The sequence below is a fragment of the Dipodomys ordii genome, unplaced genomic scaffold (assembly GCF_000151885.1).
Source record: "Dipodomys ordii isolate 6190 unplaced genomic scaffold, Dord_2.0 Scaffold32, whole genome shotgun sequence".
Classification (NCBI taxonomy): domain Eukaryota; kingdom Metazoa; phylum Chordata; class Mammalia; order Rodentia; family Heteromyidae; genus Dipodomys; species Dipodomys ordii.
The window spans coordinates 8,576,142-8,585,647 of record NW_012267248.1 but is presented as its reverse complement, the minus strand read 5'-3'; positions in this window follow the sequence as shown (position 1 = coordinate 8,585,647).

The window sequence follows — 9,506 nt, the reverse complement described above, 5'->3', positions numbered from 1 at the left end:
CTATTGGCCATTCTTATTTCCTCTTCAGAGAAGTTTCCCTGTAAGTCTTTAGCCCACTTATTTATTGGGCAGTTGTTTCTTTGAGGATTTGTTGTTGGGGATTTCATTTTTTGAGTTCCAGGTATATTTTAGATATGAGACCCTTGTCTGTTGTATGGCTAGTGAAGATCTTCTCCCAATCCGTGGGCTTTCTAATGATCTTGCTAGCTATGTCCTTTGCCATGCAGAAACTCTGCAACTTCATACAATCCCATTTATCCAACCTTTCTTTGATTTGTTGTGTTTCTGGGTCTCTATTAAGAAAATTTCGGCTTGTGCCAAGGAGACCTAGGGTTTCTCCTATTCTGTCCTGTAATGTTTTCAGGGTGTCTGCTTTGACTCCAAGGTCTTTGATCCATTTGTAGTTGATTCTGGTGCAGGATGATATATAAGGATCTAGCTTTAGTTTTCTACAAGTAGTTAACCAATTTTGCCAGCGCCATTTACTGAAGAGACTATTTTCTTCCATTCTAATTTTTTAGCTCCCTTATCAAAGATTAGATGGCCATTGGTCTGTGGGTTCATTTCTGGGTTTTCAATTCTATTCCATTGGTCTTGAGGTCTGTTCTTGTGCCAATACCAAGCTCTTTTGATTACTATGGCTTTGTAGTAGAGTTTGAAGTTTGGAAAAATACCAAAAATTACAAACAAATGTTTTCTCTTCCTCTGTACATATGCAATGAAAGTTAATTATTTTTGCTGCTATACTGTTTTTATTTTTATCAGCATTTAATTTTCCATTGCTTGTTCATTCATTTGTAGTATATCTGCAATATTTTTCTCAAAGGTTAATTATTTTGATAGGTTTCTTATCATCTTTTTCTTGCTGATGCAGAGCCTCTGAGTTCTATTCTGCCCATATATTTGAAGGGCAGATGGGTTAGCAAAACCTCTCCACCCTCACATTCAGCTACAATGCATCTCACAGCTAATAGCTGGCAGCAGTCTTGCTTACAATGTTAGCATCTCAGAATGACTGTCAAAGATCTTGCACTGGTCTCCAGAGTTCTTACTCTGAAACAGCCCTGATCTCCCCACCACACTCTTTATTGGCTGGTTCTTCTCCTACAGACTACTGATGCTTCTTGCAGTTTTCATTCCAGTAGTTTGGCTTGGGTCTATTTCAGGGGGAAACCAAACCAATTTCAAAACATAAAACCAAAAGGGAATGAATGCCAATCTTAGAATCCAAAAAACTTTTTAGATGTAGCAAGTTTATACTAATTTATTTGAGAAAATTAGTCATGTAGGAATTCCCTACTATATTACTTTATGTAGGTTTTCAATCAAGCAGCCAGTAAGACTTATCAAAAACAACCCACACATTGTAGGCAAAATGGCAATAGATATTTTCCCAGGCATAAGCATAGCATCCCAGACAGAATCACAGGAAATAAAGCACAAACTCTAGAAAAGACCATATATGTTCAAGGCAGAGGAACAAGAGCCCATGTATAGTGCTGGGTAACTTCTCAAAAAGATGTCAAACTACAGAACACACAAACTAGTGGCCAAAGGAAGAATCTACATGCCTGCTTTCCCCAAAATGCATTCCCAAAGGGTTTTATGAAAAATCCAAGGTAAATGTTTCATAAGATTATTCATTTTTTCCTCTGACATATGTTTTTGCAATGTGTGTCACTAAGCATTATTTTATTTATTAATTAATTCTGTCTGAGTTTTTCCCCAATACTAATTTGTTTATTCATTGAAAAAACTATCTTTTCCCCCATTTCAAAGAAGCCACAGAAATGTTATTTTCTAAGCCAAAGAAAGCCTTTAAAAATGTCTAACCATTTATCTACAGTTTCTTTGAGTTAAGAAAATATTTTAATAAAGAAGAGACAAGAAAATGAATTTTTAATCCCCCTTTTGAGTGGACCAAAATTGTGTGTGTGTGTGTGTGTATGTGCGCGCACACGTGCGTGTGTATTTCTTGTTTGTATCTTCTTGTAGAATTTTAGATAAATTAGATCAACCATCAGAAAGAAATTTGCCTGGTACTTGAGATTTTATTATGATGTGGGAAAACAATTTATATTATGTATCAATTATATTATGGTATATATTTCAATCTGAAGACGGTTTTATTTTTCATCTGGTCATGCATGGAGTAGGGACCACAGAAAAGGTGAAGAATATAGAGTTCATTGGGTGTTTTTTTTTTCCTTTTTTTCTTCTTCCTCCTCAACACCATTCTACTAATGTTAACATCTGGCTTCCATGCTGCATTTTCTGGGTACCTTTCTCTGCCTTTTTCCTCTGATCAGTTTTATATTAGACCTTTATGTTTTCATTATAACCTGGCAGCAAGAGCTCCCTTAAATAGAAAGAGTGAATGAAGGCAATTTTTTCCATTAACAATATATTTCCCTTTGGGGTCTCTGGCACATTATTGTTCTTCTTTTATTTATTTATTTGTTTGTTGTTTTTTGGTCAAGGAGCAAAAACCCCAAGAAAACTGTCTTCATTTGTGGAGCATTATTATAGATCCTATCTAAAAGCTTTAGGTTTGGTTTCTTCTTAAGAAAGCATCCTAAAATATTCCTGTAAATAAATTCAGTTTGGCACAACCATTCATGCATATGTGTGTCAACACTGGGCTAACCACCTGCCTCTTTTAATGCCTCCTTCCCCAAGTGGTTAAAATGGAGAAGGTGGTACAGATGAAATTTCCTAGTAAGGTAAATTATCAAATATGTTTCTCGACTAATCTGCATACATTTCTGAAATCACAAAATAATACATACAATAGCCCAAGTATGTCTCTTTTACTAGGTCTCTATGATCATAATATGCCATGACTTAAGATGTATATAATTTTATTGTATATATGCATATGTAATTACACATATACATACATAGAAACAAATGATATCATATATGAAATTAATCAGTGCCCTAAGATCATATGCACATAGATTGTATGAATTATATATTATGCCTAGTATATATTATGATTACATATGTTATATAATATATATTATCTAATGATAATATAGGTATATATATCAAACATTAAAACATTACCAGTTCACAAGTTTAGTATAGCATTTAATGAACGCTGAGGTCACCTGTGTCCATGACACATTCTACTTGGAGAAAGAAAAGCTGAATCAGCTGTTTATATAATTGTTCATGTAATTTTCCCAGTATCAGAGAATCTAAAGCATGGATGTTGGAATTGAAACCAACAATTTTTTGTAAGCTCTTTACTCTTTCTACCATATCATAACTTGCTGGTATGGTTTTTAAAATAAGTTTTTTATTGTGAAAATACTGTACAGAGACATACAGTTACATGAGCAAGGTAATGAGTATATCTATTATCCAACATTCTTGCCTCCTCCTTTGCTTTTCCCCTACCCACCTCATCAAATATTCCTCCCCTCACCCCTAAATTGTAAAGTTCATTTCGACATAGCGTCTCGTACATCTCATTGTTGCTATGGGTCAATATGTATCCCTATTTAAACATTTTGTGTTTTCCCTTCCCTTCCCCAAATTATGCCAACATCAAATACATGTTATATCATGGGGGAGGGACATACACAGCAACAAAAAATCACGTTATTATATTTTTATATTATGTTTTATATCATGTTGTTTGCCTTTGTAATCCATTAAACCCTATTGTTAACATACAATATATAAAAGGAGTATACAAAACAAATATTTTAAGCACATATTGCACACTATGTCAATTTCTATTAGAAAGTAAAATAATCTTCTTCTTTCCCTGTTTGGATCCCTTTTATATTTTTCTCTTGACTTATTACTCTTGGTAGGAATTCCACTACTGTATTGGAAAGGAGTTGTCTTCCTTGTCTCATTCCTGATTTTAGAGGCAATGGTTTTAGGTTTATACCATTAAGCACAGTGCTGGCTGTAGATTTATCATATACAGGCTTTATTATACCAAGGAATGTTCTATGGATTCCTAGCTCCTCCACAGCTTTTATCATAAAAAGGTATGGAATATTGTCAAATCTCTTTATCTATTGAGATGATCAATCATGTGGTTCTTGTCTTTGCTTTTGTTGATGTGTTGTATTACATTAACTGATTTATTTATATTGAATCAGATTTGCATTCTTGGAATGAATCCCATTTGATCATAGTATATGGTTTTTTCGTTAGTTGTTGAATTCAGCTGGCCAAAATTTTATTGAGAAGTTTTGCATAGATGTTCATCAAAGAGATGGCTCTATAGTTCTCTTTTTTGATGAGTCCCTTTCTGGTTTGGGGATGAGGGTTATACTGGCTTTGTAGAATGAGTTTGGTTATGATCTTTCCCTTTCAGTTTCATTAAAGATGAATGTGAGAGTTCTCCTTTGAAGGCCTTATAGAATTCAGCTGTAAATTCATCAAGTTCTGAGCTCTTCTTGGATGGGAGGTCTTTTATTACTATTTCAATTTCATTACTTCTAATGAATCTAGTTAATTGGTTTAAATATTCTTAGTTCAATTTGGGTAAACTGATGTTCTCTAAAATTGCATCCATTTCTTCCAGACTTTCCAATCTGTTGGCATAAAAGTTTTCCATAAAGTAAATGCAAGTTAAAACCACACTGAGAATCCACTTCACCTCAGTCAGAATGGCCAATATTGAGAAAAGTAACAATAAAAAATGCTGGTGAGGATATGGCCAAAAGGGCATTCTATTACACTATTAGTGGGAATATGAACTTGTTCAACCACTCTGAAAAAATATGGAGGTTCCTCAATAAACTAGATACAGAGATACCTGGGCATTTATCCAGTACAGCATAAACAGGGCCACACTAAAATTACCATCACAGACATAGACACTGCAGCATTGTTTACCATAACCAAGACATGATATCAACCTAGATGCCTATCAATGCATAACTGGATCAAGAAAGGTGTCACGAACACACACACACACACACACACACACACACAGCAATGGAATTCTGCTTATCCATCAGAAAGAATGATATTGTACCATTTGTAAGGAAATGGGAAGACTTAAAAAATGTATATTAAGCAAAGTAATCCAGGCCCAGAGAAAAATGGGTTCCCTCATTTGTAATAATTAGAATGTGCCTATAAGTCTATAAGTAAACACACTGGGTAGTAAATAAGGGATTATAAATGAATTAACTAAAGTATAATATGTTATATGAATACTTCAAATAGTATAATTCCTTAGAAAGATTAAGTCAAACCCAACAAAATAAGTACCAAGAAATGGATAGTTGCAAGGCTGGGGGGAGGACCAAGGGAAGAGGAGTAGAAGCATGAAATAGAAGCAAGAATTCATTGTATATACCACAGAATTGAGAAATATATGGGAAGGGCTGAGACAAAAGGGGATGAAAACGTTGCAGTCAGAACTCAGATAAAGGTGCATAATACAAATAAACTGCTTTAAGTGGCAAAAAATTCAATATACAACCTAAACTAAGTAAGGGAAGGGGAGGGACAGGGAGGTGGTGAGAATGAGCAAAGGGGCGACATGAATCAAGAGACATTGTATTCATAAACTGCTTCAGTGAGTGACAACTCCTTTGTGCAAGTGCTTAATGATAATAAAAAGTGGTTTTAGAAAGAAAGTGAAGTAATGTCAGCCAGATGCTAGAGGCTCCTGCCTGCAGCCCTAGCTACTCAGGAAGTTGAGATTGAGGATTTCACTTCAGTGTCAGCCAAGGCAAGAAGGTCCTTGAGACTCTTGTCGCCAATAAACCGTTCAGAGAAAGCTAGAAGTAGAGCTTTAGCTCAAGTGGTAGAGAGCTAGCCTTGATCAAAAGAAGCTTAGTGAGAATGTCCAGGCCCTGAGTTCAAGCCCCAGGACCACCAAAAAAAAAAGTATAATAATCTCCAAATGGATCAAAAGGTTCTTGTTATAACAGGGAAACACTACTGTGTTTTTTTTTAATGAACAGCATCATTTGAAATCAATACAGGCTAAGAATTTTAGAAAAGCCCAGACTTGGTAGGAAACAAACACAGACAATTGCCACACCAGTAGATAATGTTCCACAGACAGCTTGTTAGTGGAAAGGAAAGGCCAACTCCTTTCTTCCTATTTTATTTTGCCTTTAAAATTTGACTTGACAAATCATAAACTCAATGACCTATTGTGATAAAAGAACAGAGCAAAAAGAAGGAAAAGGGAATAAAGGAATCACCTTCAACATCACTTAGTTTAAAAGAATAATAACCAACGTAGTTGTTTACAAATTGATACTTCATACATACCTTATTGGTAACTCTGAATAAGAAATTGAAAGCTAGAAATGTAGGAATAAAATATGCTTTGTGTCTGCCTGAACACCTCAAGGAGACCTTGATACCACTTAACTTTTCCTGACCTGGCCATTTCCTGCCCAGCCAAGGCTCTGCCAGCTCATCTGGGGACAACCTACAGTCACAAAGGTAAATGTTCTGAAATAAACACATTCCAGGAAAGGTTACTTAATGGCTTTCCATGGATTTCAAAATCACTTTCCAACTATGTCAGGCCAAAAAAAATTCTGATAATTTATGTTACCCAGATGTTAAGAAATCCAACAGCTTTCACTACTCATAAATTTAACAGCATTAAGCACCTGCTGGCTCCAAGCTATGACTCCTGCCAAGAAGGAAGGAAAGAGCTTTGCAATACACTAATAGGCTCCTTCCCTTACCATCCAAGCGGAGTTCTGGTCTCAATCCTGCAGCTTCACACCCTCCCCAGCCTCCCACAGAGAGGTCCTGGGGCTCCATACACTGCGAACTGCACAGACCCACTCTGCCAGTTCTACATGAGATGGAGCAAGCTGAAAATGCAGGTGGGATGTGCGCACGATCTGAATCTCAAAAACACCATAGCTGTTAGCTAAATGGACAAAGAGGCATTGAAGTGCACTAAAATAATAACAAGACTAAAACAGTGCACAATGAAATTGTAAACTGTTATTGTCTTTAAATACATGTAGCTCCTTTTAAACTATTTAGTCCCAGTTTTTTTTTTTCTGTCCCTTCTGGCAAACTCTAAAACTCCTGTGATGAAAACTGTTGGTTTTAGATTCTATTCCTTTTCTGTAATTCTCTCTCTCACTTTCTCTCTCTTTCGCTCTCTCTCTGTGAAGGAAGTACTCATGGACATTCTACTCATAGGATTAGGGATTCCTGAAAGAAGTTGGTTGAGAAACACACTACAGCACAGGAATCATGCTATCTGATTTGTATAAATCTATAATTGGGCTAAATCCCTTTGTAAGGAAGTTATAGATTATCCTCATTCAGAGGGCAGTGCAGAATTTTATTCACATAATTTTCAGATACAGTGAAGCACCCTTCTCTATCTCTGCAGGGAGTTGAGCCCAAGACATCTCTAGACGTATTTCATTATCTCTTAACCTTTTTGTGGTAGAATGGGTTTTCATCCATAGAGCTGGAAGATGAGTTTGGGTCTCCAACATGTAACTATTTCATCTAAGAAAAACCCTCAACGGGTGTATCATTTCCCCGGTGAAAGGCACATTATCCCCTGAATGGGGCTCACCACCTGATTCTGTTCCCGAGGCGAGGTGGAAAGCTCTGCCCTTCCCCATCCTTCATCACTTCACTCTATGACATTCCTTTGACTCTGCTGTTCATGTTTCCAAATCTGATTGGTTGGAATTTTCTCTGCACTTGCTTTCTCTGGCTCATCACAGAACGATACTATGGATTCCATGTCCCCATTGATTGAATTATGCTGCAAGGTGAAAACATGTATTTCTTAGAGACTGTAGAAATAAGACCTTATCTCCTGCCATCTGTATCTCCACCATTCTTTAACTGAATGGAGTACAATATGCAAAGTCCCTGCTGCTTGTGCTCAGTAGTGAGGATGGCAATCTTTGCTTGCCTGGTTCTAATAGTGTAATTGGAAAAACCAAAAAATGAACTCCTTTTCCTGTTATTTAAAAATTGACCTATCAATTGTGCATACAAATAAGCTTTAAAGTGGTATTTCCATGAGTGCTACAAGCACTTATCAAATCCAGCCTTCTCCAGACCCCATGGCCTTTCCAACTACTAAAATCACTATTGTACTTTCCAATTAACTGAGTAAACAAGGGAGAATATTCAGTCAGTACGTTTCTCTCCATGCCTGGCTTATTTCACTCTATATAATGTCCTTCAGTTGTATCCATTCTTGTGGCAAATAAAAGAATTCTTCTAGAGGTAAAAACAAACTACAGTGAGGTAGCAAGCAAGAAAAAGATGCAATCTATTTTGGCAGAAAAGAGGTGGACTTACTTTCCCCTGATTTCTAGTCCATTCATCAATTTTTTCTGGAGTATAGAGTTGCATTGGGATCTGATATGGCAAGTATGAGAAGTTTTAATGAGTACTTGGTACTGACTCTGAATAAAGATCGTCGTATACACTAAAATACCTTCATAGCTGCAGCCATAGCCACTAAAATACCTTCTTAGCGATTTCATTTCTTCACAGATGCAACATTGATGACTTACAACTGGTGAAAGTAGCAGCATCTACTCTAAGTTTTGTTCTCCTGCGTAATGAGATATGAGGAAGCAATGTTGTTGGCAGCATTGTTATTTAATGTGCTTTTCAGTAAAAGAGTCTATATAAATTATCATCATTAATCATTCATGGAAAAATGAGCAGCAAGTGGGTGAAGTTTTCTAAGGAAATATTATCCTAGGTTATTAAAATGTAAGTAGATTTCTATATACAAGAGTTATAGCCATAAGGGAGAAAAATAGAAGCTTAAGCAGCCAATGGAACTCAAGTTAAATGATTAAACCAGTATGAAATGTTTAATTTTAACTGGATTCTGTCAGGCTCTGAAATTTAAAGATAACCCACAAAAAAGGTTCCATAAAAAATGATAGAAAAAACTGTAAGTCCAATTAACAAAAACAATAATAAAAGAGTAATAATATACTTTCTTAGGCTTGTCTATTACCTCATCAATCCCACTATTTAGAGACAGCACAGTATAGCTAGGAAACTCTGAAAGATTCTATGAGATAGAAATAGAAGAAAACAAGTGATGGAAATTTTAGAAGTTAGAAATGCATATGTAGAAAAGGCAAGCGAAGTGGAGAAAATATGAAACAATGTGCATGACAATGAAGTGTTGTGAACAGTCCAAGAATTAATGAAGGGACAATTTCCAGAGTTCACATCACTGATTATGAGGCAGTGATCATCATCTCTGAGTGTTCAATGGGACAAAGAAAAGCTGAACTTAAGCTGAGTACATGAAGAATTCCAAGAAGTCTAAAGAATTTACCCACACAGCACTAAGTTTCAAATTGTCCTTAAATTTTGCAAGCTTGTGAAAGGAATCACTAAGAAAGTGATGTCTTCAAATACCTGGGAAACTAGATGAATCTGTATGCATAATTGTGTGACTAGAAATTGGAATCAAATGCTACATCAAAATAACTTTTTCTCAGCATGTGCATCATGAAGCACTCCTGTGCTTTAGACAGACT